Genomic DNA, 19,713 nt, shown 5'->3' with positions numbered 1-19,713 from the left:
ACCATGGTAAAGTAGAAAATACACCTCTTCATCTTGCGTATACACAGCATGGTCAAATTTCAACCGAGCGGCGTCTTTGAGCCTTTGTGTTTTTTTTCTTAAGCCCCCGAAGTCGGAATCCATGTTATTGTTATTCTATCTTTGAGGTGTGGCAGTCTTTTTTGTTTGTTCTTCGCCGTCATTTATTTGAGTCCTTTTTCTATTTTGAAATACTTAAGCGGAGTTAGGAAGACGGCGAGTTGCACTAATCTGCTTTAAGTAGGAAATACGTATTTTGATTTTGGATTAGGTACTTTTGGGAATTGTTGCAAATAGTATATTTTCCCCTCAAGCGAGATAAATGTAAAACGCGTAACTATGTAACTAACGCGAAAAAAGAACACAATTTTCACCGACTACTCATTTGTTATTGCTTTATTGTGTGAAATATAACAATTACAGCATTATTGTTGTATCTGTTACAATGATAATAATAATTGTTTTTCTTCTTCTATTGTTTTTGCTTCTTCTTTGCAAACTCGTCAGTGCAAATAGTTCTTTTCTCCTTGCTGTTAATAAGTCTAGAATATTATTATGAATGGGTGCTGTGCGTATATATTATTACTGTAGAGACTTTATTATATCGCCTGTGATTTTTCTAATACCATATCTATCATATCGCTTGTCTCTTGGCCTTAAACTAATCCTCCCTTGTCAGCCAGCGTTATGGGAATAAAAACGTCGGCTACTGGAATCTTTGGAGACTATCAATAATAAATCTGTATACGTCTGTCAGGTATTACAGCTTCTATACGATTCTGTTTGTATGACATATCTGGCGAGTTGATCAATCTGATATCTTTATTATATCTTTCCATCTACATTTCATGAATTTTGAGTTCTCGTTTATGACTAATGTAATAGGTACCCGTGTATAGAGCAATTTATTTTATTAACTATTTACTGTTTTTATATTAGACGGTTTTCTCTAATCAAGATTATGTATCATTAGGTTTAAAAACATATCGCTCCATCTGTTCACTTATATCATTTATTAATAATAATGACTTCAAAGTAATATATTCAACTGACATCTGTTTGTGTTTAAATATTAACTCAGACATACAAGTTTGCTGCACTAATGCCTATAAATTGTCATGTTTTATTTATTAAGATCCATTAATAAAACATGTCATAGCAAGCATTTTATATTTGCATGTCATGCAGTTAATAACGATAAATTAAATGTTTCCTGCACTCGACGTGGCGTGTTTTAAATAACAAATTCGCACTAAGACTTTAAAATTGCGAATATTTTGTTATTTTTAATTCATTTTCTGTTAATATTCGTATCTTGCATTTTTGGTCCTCTATTTCATGTTATATGTATAAATATGTTTTTATTAATCTATATAAATCAAAATGTAAAAGTAGACATTCTGTTTATTGACACTTTTGATTTGAAGTATAATTATCGTCGATATCCATAATATGGTCTTGTATCCTAAGACATAAATTGTATGTACGTTAAAACTACAGTTCCCTTTTCTCTATATTCCAGCTAGGTATGTACCTATACCTATGTCAAATAACAGTACACTTACAAACGCCACTCCACTACTTTTTTATTCTTTAATGTTTGAGCTGGCAGCTACCGGTTTTTAGCTTCTGATTGACGGCTGTCGGCTCCGCTTGCAGACCTGCAAACATATTTTTACCTTCATCCAACCTTCAGTTCCCATTCAATCCTAAGTTATTTTCATTCGGTTGACTGCAAACATAATTTTGTAGAGTCTGCTTCGGCGCCGCCCGGCCATTCTTGAATATCATCCACTTATTCATTACTCGCGTCTATTCGGTTTTAATCATAATCAGGACTTTTATAGCCATGATGTGATGGTTTTGGGGCTTAGTGTTGTTGAGTCATTCAATTATTGTGGTTCGTTGCTGTTGGTCATACAGCCTGCACGAAATGTCTGTCTGTAATCTTTGGGTTTCATGACAAGTAATCTAATATTTTATGTAACCAATGAAACTGACCAATGTAACCAACGAGTATATAAATGGTTACTTTACTAATACAATGACTAATACCACGGAGATATCTTTAGGTTTTTTAAAATCATCACAATTACCTATTTTACCGTAATATTATGTTCGGTTCTTTATAATACCTAATTATTAAAAAATGTATGACTGAAGATATTAAAGAACACAAATGCATTTCAAATTAAAGTTTTGAAATAATACTATTCAAATTAAAGAGCTCAAGGTTATGAATGGTATGAATAAACAAGTTAAACAAAAGAAAATTGCAATACCGCCCCAAGGTATTTGAGTGTTAAAATTTATTAAGAATATTATTCACAGACGAGAAGAAATATTTTGAGGCAGAGAAGACAAATTGTCTGAAATATTATTTTGGATAAGAATACTTTGTCCTGACGATTCGGTGTTGGCAATGGGATACCAGATTATTATTGTGTAAACTTTTGTGATACGTAGCATTTACTATTTATATATATAACGTAATCATATACCTTTTGAAACCTAAAAATAAAAAAAGAAACCTTAACATAATAATAATTATCATAAAGTAATCTGTAAATGATACAGGCACTTTAGGCATTACGAAAGTTTTTGTCTGATACTGCTGAAAAATAAGAAAGATCATTCATATTTGATGGATGGTATTATAATATTATAATATATTATATGTCTTTTAAACAAAGAGGGAATTTTATTAAAAAAGCGATTCATTATGCATAAATTTCTTAATTTTAAAATAACCGAATAAATACTTAATGAAATGTAAGTAACTGAAATTCTTTTATTTCAATTTAATGCAGAGACTAATATCGTCGCTAAAGTCGCTATCTACTATATCCACCCTTTGCTATTGTTAATAAGACACAAATTATAAGCAAACAATGCAAATACGTCAGTTTGCAAAGTCACCCACGATATAATAGACCATAAATTATGCTATGTTTCAGTTAGGATAATGATCAAATAACTTAAGCAACTTTTGACCTTATTCATTGGATGAGTAACCAGTTGCATTTTATTATAAATAATTGTCAGATAAGTATGTGTGGTGACCTTCGTCATCTGCAGTATGCATTTGTTTAAGAAATATCCATAAGCCAACCTTGTAGGTTGGTTTGTTTCATAAAAGGAGACCAGAGACCAGTAGTGGGACGTAAAACAAGATGTTTAGGTATACAGCCATTAATAACGGCGCTGTGAAATTACAAATTAATAGAGACCATAAAGTTTACGATATGATATCCGATTATTGTGTTGTAAATACTAAATATTACGATCTGGGTGTAACTGTAAAAGTCAATATTAAAATTTAACGTCATTCGCTTAATAACTGTACACTTAATTATATTTCTGATGCTTTCGATATAATATTGTAATTAGTTTTCTCTATGTTGCTGTGAATGTGATATTTTAGTAGCATTTACTCTCTATATAGTATTGAAGTAGAATAATTAAGGACACTGGTGCTGATTCCGGGAGATACCTCCTGATTTTATTTAAGTTACCTGTAATTTTTTTTCTCCGAAATTGACGGGTAATTAACAGCCTAAAATTTCACGGAAAACACGTTGATTTAGGCAGAAATTTTAAACAACTCTTTCAAAATTTTATGTTGGAGGACCGTTGGCGTATGCCCGATAATTAAGTTGACAACACACTTTATACGGGTTACGTACCTGTTTGTTGCCTATTTGATTCGTCGAGATTATCGTTTCATTTCTTTAACATTAACAGCTGTCAATCATTGTCCTTTTTCTCTTCGGTGGATAAAAAAATACAGCTAAGTATAACTTAAAATTAAATTAGAAGAGGCTCACCGTAGCGAGAATCGCTGCCAATGCCAAAATTCAAATGTAAACACATGACAACAGCGTTGCAGGCACCGCTACTACTCGTAATTTGAAGGCGCCCAACCTTACAACACATATTCTACTCTATCATACATTACAATGCAAGTCATGTTACTTGTATTGTGGGTGACACAAATAATATTTTTCAGCTCAAATAAAAAAATAAGAATAACGCCGAATAATTACGAAAACAGTGAATTCACAAATTGTAGCCTGTACACAATATCCTCAAGACATCATTCAGGAGTGTCGTAAGAGAACAAAAGGCGGAGATAGCTGGAACAAACGATGCTAATTATTCATCATTAGCGGCCATCGCCGGGTGGTAGATGATGTATGGCGGTTGGGGGCCATTCATCACGCCAGGCCTTTGTTTTGCCGAGTGTGGAGCCTGTAAATAGAACGATATAAGGCGTAATGATATTTTGAGTTATATGAACGTCGGTTGGCAACAAGCTGGGTGCCGCAAGGAAGTATACTTGGATCGATTTTATTTAATTTATTTAAAATATATTTATTTTTGTGTCGATTACTTTTCAGATAGCTCATTTTGAAACTCGAATTCATGATTTTTAATTGTGGTAAAAAACTATAATTATTTCTCTTTTGGACTTTCAACAAAGTGAAAAATTAACATAAACACACCCTACAAAAATCTCGTTTTACACAGACACTACATTAAAATGTACACGCGGATCCCCAAGTACTCACAAGTGTGACGTCGGATGCCCACACGGTTCGAGGGGGTGAGGTAAACCTAGCTCAGCCGCTGGTTGAGAGCGGAGAGTTGCCGTTCTATACGTAGTATTATTGTAACATAAATGCCCACTTGCCCAATGTTTATTCGCTCGCTTACCATAAGCTAATGCATTGCATTTTTTTCTTATTTCTCATTACGTCTCACTTCCTCTCGCATCCATCATCACATCACCATCAATTATACTTTCATCTTAATGAAAGTTAGACTTCACAGCAAATATGTTGATTAATGCTTCTTTATCTTTATCCGTTTGATGCATTATTTATTACAGGAAAAAAGTTAAAAGAATTTAATTAAAAACAAACATTCGCACATGTCAGCTGTCACCTTAGTTCTGCGACAGCTAGTTTTAATAACTCAAGAAAAAACGCCACAAACAAGCATGTCACCCTCTTCAAGAGTTGTCCAATTAATTGACAGCTCATACAACTGACAGCGTCAGGTTTGAATTTAAAACAAAATTAATTATACAATCAATCAGACGACATGTCAGGGCCGCAAAGGTGTTGCTTTTCGCGCGGCTAAATGCCAATCAACGTACAAAATGCTCACCCAAGCGGCGAGACAACTTTGAATCTGGAAAAGCTTTTGACAACTTACTGCATGTCAGGAGATTCAACTCTATTTTATGATTCTGAAAGTTGACTATAGGTTGGATATAATTTGGCATAAAAGTTGTTATTGTTATGAATGTTGACGGTAGTTTAACAGACCGATTCGCCACAGTTTAATCGAGTCGCTCAATAAAGTGAACTCGCTCAAGGTGAGAACGCCGAAGTCAAAGCCGCGTTTTACAAGGAGAAATTTTTATGTCCGCCTGTCATTTCACGCGCATTTAACTTTAATTCGCACATTTCTTGTCTTCTCGGGCGTTTTAATTTTCTCCGTCGGAAATCGGTCTCGGATTTATGTGGGCACATGTTTAATGTCGGCCGTCGTAAAATTTACGATAGCGAAACAGAAAAGAAAAAGGGAATTGAGAAATAAAACTGTTCTCGTATTCAAAATAGCGTAATATATTTTATCGGCAACATTTATGATGTAAAAATTTATGGTCGATTCATTTTGTTTAATATAATAAATAGTAAATCTTGTTGCGGAACCGGCGGGGTCGGTTTTATGGCTGTCGGGTTTAAAGTAAGGACGCAGCTTCCTGCGTTACGTACCGACTTAGATTTATTTCTTCTGCAAAACTGGTTCGGTGGTTTGATTTCTTCGTTATTGGTTTTATATCCGTTCTCGATGCACATTACGTATGCAACGAGAAAAAAGTGTATACACTTATTATAAATGGTATTACTTATGATGTCATTTTGTTTCTATTGGTCATTAAAGCAGCAATAAGTCATAAAAAATGTAATTAAGAAGTTTATAGTTAGCAATTAACCGATAAGTGTTGTGAGCAATGTATCTATTCATACATCATCATAATTAAGCGGTGAACCCAACGCATGAAGGACAATTCAATGGACCAACACTGACACAAAATGATACCCACTGTCTTGCGCGGGTTTTAAAATTCCAATTTAGAATAGAATCGTTTGAAAACCGCGACCGGATTCCAATGCAGAGACGTATCCATTATTCATCCACCGTTTCTTTCTCCTAATCGATTCTTGGTTCTCGATTCGGCTCGCCACTCAAATCGGTTCACAATACACTAGTTAGTCATCGATAAAAGTTGTCGGTTATCGTCCAATTAGTTTCCCACAGTTGCGGAAATAATCCACTTCCAATCAGTCGTCGGCGAGTTTGATGGATAATATTGATTTCTATCATGCTGCAAGTGACAAGAGGTATAACTCGTGCATACTTTCTTTTTTGCTCAGTAATTTGATAAAAGTGGATCCTTTGATATATGAAAAAATAATAGTTTTGTTGGAGTTTAAAGTCACCACGGTTGTTTTTTTTTTTCAAAAATCTCGTTCTCATCGGTGCTGCGAACACGCATGTATTAACGAGAGGAAGATCAAATGTACTCCTTAGCGGCTCTCGGCCATTTAAGACTAAAGTAACACCCAGGGGAGGTGAGGTAAATATGGCTACGAATAGGTGCGGGGCGGAAAGAGTTACGTGGTGTAGATATATTTATTCTATCTAAGAGCACGAGTGTCTTAAAACAGAAAATCGGTTTTTTTGCCTAACGTGTTTGGAACACAAAGTAGATAAGTAACAAATCAAATGTAACCCATCTGCGTGCTTATATAAGTTTTCAGGCAACCGTCTTCTACGAAACATTCTGGATGATATGCAGTGCTCCATCCCTGCCTATGTATGGAAATCGAAGAAATTTTATATCAAACCCAATACCTATACTACTGATACAATTCGTATTACGGCACAACAGCTAAGCCTTTATTGTTCACTGTACATTTGTATCTGTCACGGTACTGAGCGTAGGCTTTTGATAGTCGACCATTATACAAGCTTAGGCAGCGTTTCTATCGAAAAGCAAAATAAGATAGTTTGTAACATAGGCGCATAGTCATTCTTAAATCTTTTAAGACAAGATCTTCACTCTTGGTTCAGAAGAAAAGGACAAAAAATGACTTTAAATCCTTTCAACAAATACGGTGGACGGTAGACGAATAAACGTTATGATCACATTATTTTAGGTCTCGCTCTGCCTCGCCCATCTCGGCTCATCCTGTGGAACAGCAACTTTATAGTCATAATAAACGGCAATGAAAGACAATTGCCAATATATCACTAGTCAGTTTTTATGACTTCATTTATTTGCTAAGCATTCAACTCGCCTTGGATTCTCGACAATGTTACTAGCGGAACGAATTGCCATCGTAATTATCGACAGATGGATTTGCATACGCCTTTATAATAACAGTTTCATGACAAAACGGCGTTTACTACTAGACACTGTTAAAGAACAATTACCACTAAGCAAAATTTAATGAACTTTTCCCTGGATGGTATGAATATTCTTCTCCTTCTTCTTCTATCATGTGCGCTGTGAGGTGGATTACCAACCCCATCACCCTGGTGTCAGGGTTACTATTGAGCCGCCAAAGGCCCCTGACATGGCTCGTGTAACGACTACTAATTTACATCAGTAAGTATTAACCGGGACCAACGGCAAATTTACAGCAATTATTTATACTTAGGTGAGCAAAGGCAAAGAGCGATCTTTTCCAGACGAGCTACGTATGTAGGTATTTTTTTCATTCGGTTAGCATAGCTGATCCGAGCTGAGCCAACTGGACACCCTCAGATCTGTTGTCTGAAATATTTGTATCGGGTTAGAAACCCTTGTGCTTTCCATTTGTCCACCAAGTAAGTAGTTAATGCCAACTGAGTTAATTCAAACCTACCAACAAAAAAACTTTGTTTAGGCTCCCGGTTCAACAGTAAAGTAGAATCTAAACTAAGCTACTTACATAACAAACAGCCAACTTCCCACTGCTGGGCACATGCCTCCCCTCAATCAACCGGAGGGGGCATGAAGCATACTCTACCACGCTGCTCCACTGCGGGTTGGTGGAGGTATATTTTACGGCTAATAGCCGGAACCAACGGCTTAACGTGCCTTCCGAAGCACGGAATCATCTTACTTTTTCGGACAAGCAGGTGATTCAAGCCTACAAAGTCGTTAGTAAACAAAGGACAGACTCACAAAGTGATTTCGACAATGTCCCCATGGGGAATCGAACCCGGACCTCCAGATCGTGAGCAAAACGCTCTAACCACTAGACCACGGACCACGCTGTTAACTGAGTAAACCTAAATAAAAAAACATAAGCTTAAATTAAGACTAGCACATAATAAACAAAGTTTTGACCTGATTACCTAGTAAATTAATCATCCATGAAATCGCGTGTCAATTTTTCAGTGTAGCGCTAAACGTTGTGTAACGCATAATAAATACTACAGACTATTATAAACAGCTTCATTATGATTGCCAATTAACAGGTTTCGTAAGCCTTTAGATAATTAATCATTGTAATCTTGCTAATGAATCACTGAAGCCGTGTGATAAGGTTGGTGATTAAGTTTAGATAAACCCACTTATCAAACTTGATCGAGTGGAGAAAATGATTACGAAATCTTAAAGGAAGTGTTTATTAAAGTCTTGCATTAAAAAAATATTAAATTAATTTAATTATTATTGAATTTATTAAAAACATCATAGAAGGAAAGAACGGAAGAGGAAGACCAAGAAGAGCTTACATGGAACAGATTAAAGAAAAGATTAACGTCGTGTCTTATAGGGAAGTCAAGGAATTGGCCTTTGATAGACTGGAATAGAAAATGCTATACCGACAAGAGTGTGTCCCTTAAATTGATGATGATGATTAAAAAAATACAAAATTACCGTTTTATTGGGGTAAAAAGAGGTACAAGTATACATACAGCAGCTTGCAACATCTTGCCGTACATTACCAATAATACATAATTTAATACATTAACTATATACGATCACATCTACTTTCCGTTGGGGTAGTCGAAAATATTTGGAAATTATTTTTAGGTAATTATAGGAAAAGGAAACGGATGGATCATTGACAACGGTCAATTTTAAACTGAAAGAAATAACGCGGGAGAATCAAATAGTCATCTCGCATGTATGCAACTCATTTGTGTGCTGTCAACTTAGCTCTGCCGAGTTATTGGCCAATGTAAAATTTTGAGAAATATATTACTATTATTATTATTAACCCAGGCAGGCAGTTTTCATTGATAAATGCCTTAAGTGCCTGTATTCGACTATTTAGTAGTTGTATTTTTCTTTCTCTGTTTTATGGTAATTGTCCAATTTGTTTTTAAAGGTGTTGACGCTAGAAGCGGAGACCACGTCCTGAAGTAGCCCGTTCCACGCTGCCACTACTCTGTTAGACAGGAAGTGCTTATGGGGGTTGTTGTTTGAAATTCTTTTGCGGAGTTTGAACGTATGACCTCTTAGATTGGTGATTTGATTGAACAAGTATAATGCTTCAAAGTTGTTCAGGTCATAGTAACTGTTAAAGATTTTGTATGTCTCTATTAAATCTCCACATACACACACATACATATATAGTTAAGTGCTCTGGCTGAAACGTGAGATTCTTAAACATGTTTGTCGATGATTACCCGTCCCTTCCCTTTTCGACGGATTAGAAAATGACAAGTACAGCTTAAAATAAAATTGTAGCGTATGCTGTTTCACCACTAACTGACAGCCTATCTAGGAATATATCTAGCAATTACTAGTACTGCTACATGGCATGTCGTTTGATTAGCAAGTATTGAATTGGCCATAAGCGTACCCCTGCACGAAACACTAAGAAAAATACCTGCATTATTATTAAAACTAGTACTTAAACCACATTATATGCATAGAAATGACCTGCTTTATATAGTGTTTAAGCAAAATGACCTCTAGAGTCACAATCAAGTCACTTAACCACTTATTGACATTAAAATTCATGAGCAAAAGTTACATTAAAGAACAACTTTATATAATTACACATTAACAGTTTTAACCTCTTACTCGTACTTACAAAACGTGTGAAGGAAACCGTAAATATAATTATCTTAATCTGTCCTTAAATCTGCCTTCGAAAAATATATTTTGCATAAAATCTACACGTCCTGTAAAACGTATCGCATTTGGCTATACGAATATTATAAACAGTCTGTAATGTCTTATCTTGTCGACGTGGTATTGAGCAGAATCTACCACGCTTCTCCTCTGCGGATTACCAAAGACCCAGGCTCAAGTCAAATTAGAAAAAAATACTTTTCTAAAATTTATGGTTCACTTTTGGACATAAATGACAAAGGAGTTAAGAGACATTTTTTTGGTGCTTTGCGTTTTCCTAAATCAACCACCTACACACCAGCAAGTACAAGTCAGTTTATAAGAAAAAATATAATTATCAAGATGTTATTTCAATATCGGGTCGACACCACCTCACATAACCCCTCCTTGCCGGCGGACAGATGACAAGTCGCGTGACAGTCTTCTGACAGATTGCGGTCGGCTTATGTCACATTATCGTGTAATAGACGATATGATAAAAGCTTCCCATAGTGACGTCATGTAATATGAAACTTGATTGTTTGTGGAACTATAAAAAAACGTAATAATAATCTGTGTGTTCTAAATGTGTTTATCAGTTTTATTCTGTGATTCATTAACCTAATTGTAAGGCCGTTGTTTTGGACACGTTATGCCATCATCCAAACCAGGGGGCTTCCAGAGGGGTGTTTAACTCAGTTTCTATCTTGACAGATAGTATCCTATCCTGTGATTGGCTAAATTTACAGTGAAATGACAGGAGTTGAAAGTTTCTACCTTCTTCTGTCCTGTTCTCAGTTCTCCTGGGTTCGCGCCTCAGCGTACGTTGGCTCGAGGTTGTTCTGTCCTGGGTTGTCGCTTTTGTCACGTTTTATATTCTCTTCTCTTTTCAACATGAAAATCTTCCTCTTCTTCTGGGTTCAAGGCCTTCTTTATAACATATTCGAAAAAAATAATTGATTACAGATGATGTCAAATATGTCACCAATTTATTAAGTAACTGTTTCGCGAAGTTTCCTTCACAATTGCAAAGTTCAAGATATTGGAACCTTTAATTATTTTTTATGACAAAAACACATCCACGAGACAGGTGGTGCCACAAAAAGTTGTCATTATACAAACAAAAACTTTTCTACTTTTAACAATTTTTAATATAGATGACAACTTGACTTTAATAATACGTTCCAATGCTATTGAAGGTGATATTATTGAAGTTTATATATAAAATAATTATATTATAATTATACAGGGTAGCCGAAAAGTTCAGTTTCAAAATGAAAAATTAGATAGAGGGGCTCATTGGTTACCAGAAACACCCCCATGTACCTTCAGCGTTTATTTAGTTTAGGAGATATGGCCCATTTTGTACCTTTCAAGATTTTCAAGACGTGAACCTCTGAGCTAGCCTATATAGGAGAGTAAAGGGAATTTCGCCAATTTCCATAATATTTTCTTTATTTTGCCGATGAGAACAGTACCTAAGAATATAGCTAATATAGCTAACTGCAATGTAATAGATAAAAATCATATTTACCCACTACAACGTGACGTAGAAACGTCAACACCCCAGGTCGAAACGCTCCCACAAAGCGATAACGAACTCGTTTCCACTTTCACGGATTACGAATCGTAAAAAAAAAACACACAATTAAAAAAGAACGTAAAGCCGCCGACATCGCGGTGGGTTCGGTCATGCGTCATAATTTTGACAGCTCGTCCGACAGGCGGCCGTCACCTGACAAGTGGTCTGACAAGTTGGCTGACAAGTCCGGCGCTCACCGTGCTCGGATTATATGCCTGATGGATTAATTTGTATATGCCGTGGGTATCAGATAGAATTCACATTAATAGACCGTACTGAGATTATTATCGGTACACTGACACGGCAAGACAGCTGATGTAGCTTACTTACTGAATAAACAATGAACACAGTTCATGCGCGGTGGTTAGCAAGTAGGTATAATAAATACACTCGTTTTATAATCAGGACTCTAATCCCGATAGGTGTAGGTAGAGTAAACACAAATGATCACGAATTCACGATATTTAGATATCACAATTAAGAACACCTTTTATCTATCCTATCGGCTTCAATTCCTCCATAAAAATACAAATTACTAATATAAATAAGTAATGTATTCGTAGTTATGACTGCGCAGTATAAATAATCCCCGTCTAGACTAGTCCTTTCACTAAAGCCTACGCAAGAAACAGGCACTTAATTATCTTCATACTCCACCTGTCCGTTATAAATTAAACAGACATTTTATGTATGTAAATTAGATACAGGAACGTGTAAATTATAGGTGTCACCAAATATAAATACGCTAATTTGGGTTTATACCGCGCCTTAACAAATGGCGCCAATTACGGGACTCGTTTGCACGCGTTGAATTATTTCGCTGCCGAAACGCGTGTCACGCGATTCGCGACATGATGCGTGTCAGGGTAACGTATGACACGCGATGTCATGCGTCGTGTGTGACGCGCGCGATGTGTCGTCGTGACAGGCGTGGATCTAGCCCGCTGGGGTTTGACGTTGGCAGTTCATTTTCGGGGATTTGCGCCCTGCTTTGCTCTATTTGGACGCTTTTAGCCCTCTCTAATTTTGCAGGGTACTTTATTCTGGTGCCTCGAGGACATATATAAAGTGCAATATATGTATTTCATCACCTGCTGGTAATTGTCAGATTTTTTTCGCCAGATAGCAAGGAAGTACTGGTTCTTCAGTCAGTTTATACATCTGTGTAGTAATTGTAATGCAATTTCAAGTCCATCAACAGACATTATTTCTCAACTTCGTGTCGACGGTATAATAATTATAATAAGAAGAAACAGATCAGTGCCTGGTAGTAAGATATAAGGCATTCCACCAGAAGCTTAGATCCAGAAGACGAGTCAAAGTAGAAGCTCAAAAGATCAGTTACTTAGCCAGTCCCGCCGGCTGACGGGTGGCTGTCGGGTCGTATGAGTGATGGCGCGCCGTGTCGACGTTGCCTCCTGATTTATTACTTCCGACCCGACACCCCCCTAGCTTGTATGGTTTGCAGGTTAGATCGGACTTTTTATTCGAAACTTGTAAGTTTTAGTCGGTTTTATATGGAATTGGAGGAAAAATATGATTTTTGTTGCTTGTTACCCAAATGACTATATAAACAGTCGTCTCCAGCCAAGTAGCATTTCCGACGCAAACCAAAATACTTAACGTCAAAAAAATATTTAATCACACGTTTTTCTTATTACCCGGCAATATCAAAATTTCAGTTCATCATAGCTTCACACATAGTGTTAGGCTCTTTAAAAAATCATATAAAACTGTCTCTTATTCCGTTTCTTCTGTCTCTACCACATGTAGCATTAATTCCCGTTGCTACCAGTACTCAGGTGTTGTATGTGTCGAGTCTTGCTGCTCACTCACTGTTTCTTGTTATGTTCCTATTTCTATGTGTTGCTCTTAAAAGGTTGCTTCTGTATTCTTCATGGTTTACAACATGACGAATTCTGCATTTGTAACAATATTACAAAGTACCTTCTTCGTATTTGAAATGTAAAATTGGGTCGTGCTTCATCACAGTTTCACCTAATGACAAAATGCGGATAAGACGCAGAACGGAATTAGGAATATATTACCTTATTATATTGCCAATGAAATCGTAAGTTATCGACTTTTTCTATCGTGTGGGTTGTGAGGTAGAATACCAACCTCATCAACCCTGGTCTCAGGGTTACTATTAAGCCGCCAAAGGCCCCTGACATGGCTCATGTAACGACTACTTACATCAGTAAGTAGTAACCGGGGTCAACGGCTTAACGTGCCTTCCGAAGCACGGATCATCTTACTAGTTATCAATCGCTCTACTGTAATAAATAATCCTTCAGAAACATGCACTACCAGACAAAGACATCAAATAACAAAACAAAATTGTCATTTACCAATATTGTAGGTAAATATCATACGCTTCTTTTTTTCTGGTGTGGTTTATAAAATAAATGACTGACGTAATCAACCAGGTAAGCTAATATAAGCTGGTATAAGTAACTATTACGGCCAAGTGTTAATTCCTTTCCTTACAAACAGAACACAAATTGGATATAACTTAATCAGCATAATCCTTCTTTATCTCAAGCTGTCAATCCTCAATAATTTTATCCTAAGGACTGGCACTAAGTGTCTTGCTGTGGCAATCTACCACCGCATATATCATTCGCGTTTATGAATTGTAAATTTTGCGTTATACAGTCTTTAGTGGGTCATATTTCAAGTTGTATTAATGCCTCGCCAGTTAGGGCTGAGGTTACGTATAATTTTGCTATATTAAAGGGTTTCTGAAACGTGGTGGAAGGTGGAGAAATGGTTTTAGGTACGTATACCACCTACAAAAGTTGTTAGGCGAATGAAAATTCTCGTATTAAAGTAATTAATAGTAAAGAGTATGCAGTATGATGCAGGGATCGGTCAATATTAACATTTTAAGAAGTAAAAACATACATACGTATGGGTACGTAAATTTTATGACCAATATTAAAAGATGATAAACAAAGTATAAATACGTTTCGTAATACACTAAATTATAACATGTAACAAAGATTTTATTATATTTATGTAATAAAATATTTAAATTAGATTTCATTTTTAAAGCTGTAATTAATTTTTGACTTGATAATATTTCAATGTCAGTAAAAAGATATATCGTTCATAATTCATCATTCTGAAGCCTTCTTAATTTTTAATACGAAATCTCGGAGTTTTATATCTTCTTGTATTTACATAATTGACTATTTACATACATTTTTGTTGAAATTTAAAAGTTAATTATGCAAAAGTCAATATTTTTGCTAATGTTTTCTGTATAATAATGGGTTATAAAACTGTATCTTTAAGAATATAAAATCAGCATGTAGCTTAAAAGATGTTTAATTTGAGTAATAAGTATCTACAAAAACGTCTAGGCATAACCTCAAAAATCAATCGAAACAAGAAATACTCGTCGAGGTAAACCTTTATATATTGGAAAAATATAGAAACTTTTAAAAAAATTCGTTGGTTGGTTCTTAAAATCTTGAAATACAACTTCTTAATTTTCTATACTAACCTGTTTTTATATTGCTGGTTTATCCTTTTTTTTATTACTCTATTTAAAATATGATCAGACGATTGGTATTTAAAAACATCTGAAAATTAGACACGAAAGAAAGTACCTAGATACTTTTTTATCTCCGCCGATCTACCATGTCCTTTGCACTACGATGTACACCCAAGATTATCGAAAGATCATTATAATCTAACTCATAATTAATCAAACCCACATCACAAGACCTTAGCGTGACTGTATGAAACATGATTGATTCTATACTCAAGACATGTACCATTAATATTGTTTACTTATGATCGATCACCTTATAGCCAAAATACCTCATACATCATCTAGTGTAATCGCCAGTCACGTTTTATAAGAATTAGAAACTTTTTGTAGTCAATAATGGGTGATTAATCAGGATTTGTGTGTGATGGTTCGTTATTTTAACATGGTCTAATAAATGTACTAAGGAAGTAATTAAAGTCTTGAATTATTTATTTTTACAGTTTTATATTCAGCCTTTACAGTAAAATCCAATTCGACTAAAACAAACAAGGATTTGAATTATTTTAATAAGAACAATAGTGAAAAGCCACATTTGTGAATTTGGCCAATTATTATTGTCCATTTTCTGTATCACAAATAATTTACATAAATCCATAAAAATACAATTAGAATACGAATATGACTGCGGTTGATTTTGACAAATGTGAAAACAAAGATGTTATATTTTGTCAATTTTATCTGCTTGTTTCTGACTTTGTGATGTAATAACTACATTTTCAAATAAATGATGGTTAATTTCAATAAATGACGCTGGTACGACGATAAAATCTATAACAGCGATAAACAATATAGATAATGGAATCAAATTAACTTTACTCGCGACGGGGCGCTTTTCTTACATGATATATCGAGCTATTAACGTTCTCGCACTAAAAATAATAAAGAGAGAAAATTATGATGTTCGTTGTGTGGCACTAAAATAAAATATCAGCAACCCTGCGAGAGAGGCAATAAACAACTTTTGTGTGGAAGGCAGCTTCGTAGCCGATTCATAAATTTTGCGGCGCGCCCGTTTAGTTTTATGCACGATATTATCTATTTACACGCACACAAAAGCATTGAACATGTATACGACAGGACCTGACAGGCCGTGACGGATTCAGGTGTCAACACAAAGCCACAACAGTATTTTTTTGCGTAATGAACACCTCGACAATAGTACCACCGGGACAGTCATTACACAATCTACGTCATGCATAAACATGGCCGATTAAAACGCAAAGAAAAACGATAAAATACCAAATGAATCGGTAAACAATTCATTAACGGTCGTAGAAGAAGATATGGGTTGCCTTGTAAGGAGTATATTAACATAATCAGACGCATTCGTCGAAGTAATGTATGTAAAGGAGTTTAATGAAAAGTCCCCGATGGCAAGCTCGGCGAGTCATGAAATAACTATCATTAAGCCCGACACGATACGGACGATAATCATCGGCTGCGTGCAAAAAGCTATGGCGTAGTCATGCGTCATACTAAGTACAATCAAATAACGATACTGCTACTAGGATGTCCAAAATAATACTAAGTATGCAAAAATCTGTTAACAGGCCACTAGCAGTTGCTTAAAAAAATAGGCTTGTTAAAATAGTTGAGATCTAAAACTAAAGTTGAATATGATATAATCAAAGATCAAAATCCAGCAAGTGAAGATTATGGAACGCTACAAAACTTGGTTTTACAATTTTATAATCAGATTGATTTTTTTGTAATATTTCATTTGAAACTCACGTCTATAACATTAGAAAATAACGTAGGTACCCATTTTTTTTTTCAGCTTTAACAACTCAGTAACTGTTACATGGTACTAGTTACGTTACCAGTTACTGGCTCCATCACTCTCTGATATAGCATCAGTTGTGATGCAAATTGCACATGCCATAAATCAACTACTTAATCACCGTGCTGTGCTCAGTAATAATGAGATTACTTGAAAAAATTGCACACAGCTTGTTCTCAGACGTTCTTGTCGGCGTTATGAGAACGATGACACGACATGCTGACAGCTACCGCGGATGTTCGTAACTGTTACTTTGTTAAACAGACAATCCTTTTAGATGGTTGATTTGTGAATTAAAGCAGAGTTTATAAAGATTTTGAGTTTTGTTTGTAAAGTTTGAGAATTCGAAATTTTGAAGTTCTTAAGTAACTATTTCTCATTTCAGGGTGTCGTATGTGCGTAATATGTATTACTACATGTTGCACCTGTAATTACTATTGGGACAAGTAAAGGCAAACTATCAAATGACATCCTTTGAAATACATTTACGGCATAATTGTAAGTATAAATGCGGGTCACTTAGGATAAACAATAAATATGTCAATAAAAAAGGCAGAATTTATCAAAAAACTGTGTGAGAAAATCAAAGGTGAATTTGGATTAAGCAACAATAATAATTGTAAACGTATTTATTGCTGCAAAAATCTAAGGAAGGTACATTATTGCATTACTGTTAACATTGCAATTTTAGCCTTATTATTACAAAAAAACCATTTCAACAACATTTTTTATTGAAGAAATAACTGTAAAAGACATCGAGAAAGCTGATTTCGACAGCGAAGATGTAAAAGGCGATAATAAGAAATTGAAGGAAGCTCGAATTTATCGTCGAGGCGACCAGCGACAATAACTCAGGGCACACAATAAAGAGCGCTATTGATCTTGCAGAAAGCGAATCGGCTCGTAACAGAGAACAAAACACGCTACCACCGAATGTCGTATAAATCTTTATTATTGCCGCAACAAGCTTATACCCCGCCGTTTCAGGTACTCCAACCGGATCTGGCTCAGTATAAACTCACGACTTCCAGCCATTTTTTTCGCTCAATGAAATATGCTACATCGCCCCCGGCCCGAAGGAAGGAAACCCATAAATAAATAATAATACAACCATTTATATTACCAAAGGGTTTCGCCCGACGTGTCTATTATCATCTGAATTGTTTAAATATGATAATGTATCAAAATAACAGGCCGTTCGTTCGCGGCCGCGACTTCTGTTCCGCCATTATCATAAAGATTCACTTAATAGACTGTTTCAAAATTATTACAGTGGTCTGACGCCGTTTTATGGGTGAGGAAGATTATGGTGTTGACTTTTTGTACAAACGACTAATTTTAGAGTTGGACGGAAATTCCAAAACATTAAATTACAGCTATTTTGCATCACGCATACCGCTCGGGGACTCGCTTCTGGCTACTTGCATTTACTTAACACCTTTATACCATCAGCTATAAAATAAAACGACTCTTATCTATATTTTTAAGAAAATAAAGATCAACTTTCAAGATTTGGTAATTTCAAGTTTCATAAAAAAATGCTTTTAAGATTGCAACGTAATAACGGCACGCGTAATCATATTCGCCGATTAAAATCAAATTTAATTATCACCATCCGGCCTGTGAGACGTTTTTAAGCTCGCAGGCAATGTTTCTGCATTAAAAGACGGCATATAAAGGGGTAATAAAGTACCCCTAATAAACCCCAAAACGTACTGAGTTGCCTCGCAATAACCGTACGTAGACTAAACAAATGATTTTCTTGATAATAAAAACTTCACAATAAAAGCGTTCACGAAATGTCGGTCATTAAGTGTATTTACGCAGCGAAACGGATATAGGGGCAGTAAAAATGTGGAGCGGCTTATTGAGACGTTGGCAACAGCCGACGAGATCCGACTTAATCTACGACGCGCCTCACGGAGCTAATTCGGGCCCGCCAGTATCAAGCTAAGAAGATTACACACTCAAACCTAACAAATTAAAACTTCAACACAAGAAATGCATTACCTGAAAACAATCACATCAAGATAGCAAAGAACGGTTGCCTTTTGTATTCTGCATTTACAACTGCAGCGGAGAAAAAATCGTTTAGGTAAACAAGAGGACAATAAAGAGCAGGAGAGCGCGCAATTCGCATTCGAGTGCAACCAACGTGAACCGTTTTAAAAAGCTAAATTTATTCAGTTACTTTATCGCTAACATATGAGTTTACACTAGTCGGTAGCAGCCAATTAAGTCAGTTGAAAGGCGAGGCAATAATAACTTTATATGGATTAACTGTGTCAGATGCATTTAGAGATATGGAAGTGGACTGGTCTATCGCTGACGGCGAGCCTGTTTCAAATGCATAAATTATTGCTGCCGGTAAAATTTCACTTAGGGCTGTTTCTATACACGCAACAATTAATATCTTCAACAATGGTTTTGAAGAAGCGATTGTAGCAGAAGAAAGAGGCAAACACAAAGCAGATAAAAAGAGTATTACAGAAACCCATATTTATAAGTCTATTGTTGTAGACACAAGGCGTTTTTTGTTATAGAACCAAACACGAGTCGTGGTATTGAATCGGAATTGTTGTTCCATTCATAATTTATCACTCTATCGAGCTTTGTATTTAAATGTCTGGAAATGAGTT

At 35.6% G+C, this 19,713-nt stretch overlaps 1 long non-coding RNA gene across 1 annotated transcript in view; it reads right to left on the bottom strand.

Annotated features, from left to right (window-relative positions):
* LOC126369756 (uncharacterized) overlaps positions 1-19,713 on the bottom strand; it is an 86,377-nt gene that overhangs the window by 28,925 nt on the left and 37,739 nt on the right. The window contains exon 2 of the long non-coding RNA XR_007566769.1: positions 1,584-1,679. This is a non-coding gene — a long non-coding RNA (uncharacterized LOC126369756). The remainder of the gene's footprint in view (positions 1-1,583; positions 1,680-19,713) is intronic.

This window comes from Pectinophora gossypiella, chromosome 9, assembly GCF_024362695.1.
Source record: "Pectinophora gossypiella chromosome 9, ilPecGoss1.1, whole genome shotgun sequence".
Taxonomy (NCBI): domain Eukaryota; kingdom Metazoa; phylum Arthropoda; class Insecta; order Lepidoptera; family Gelechiidae; genus Pectinophora; species Pectinophora gossypiella.
Note: the sequence above shows the minus strand (reverse complement) of the source record. Positions and strands in the feature narration are given on the sequence as shown.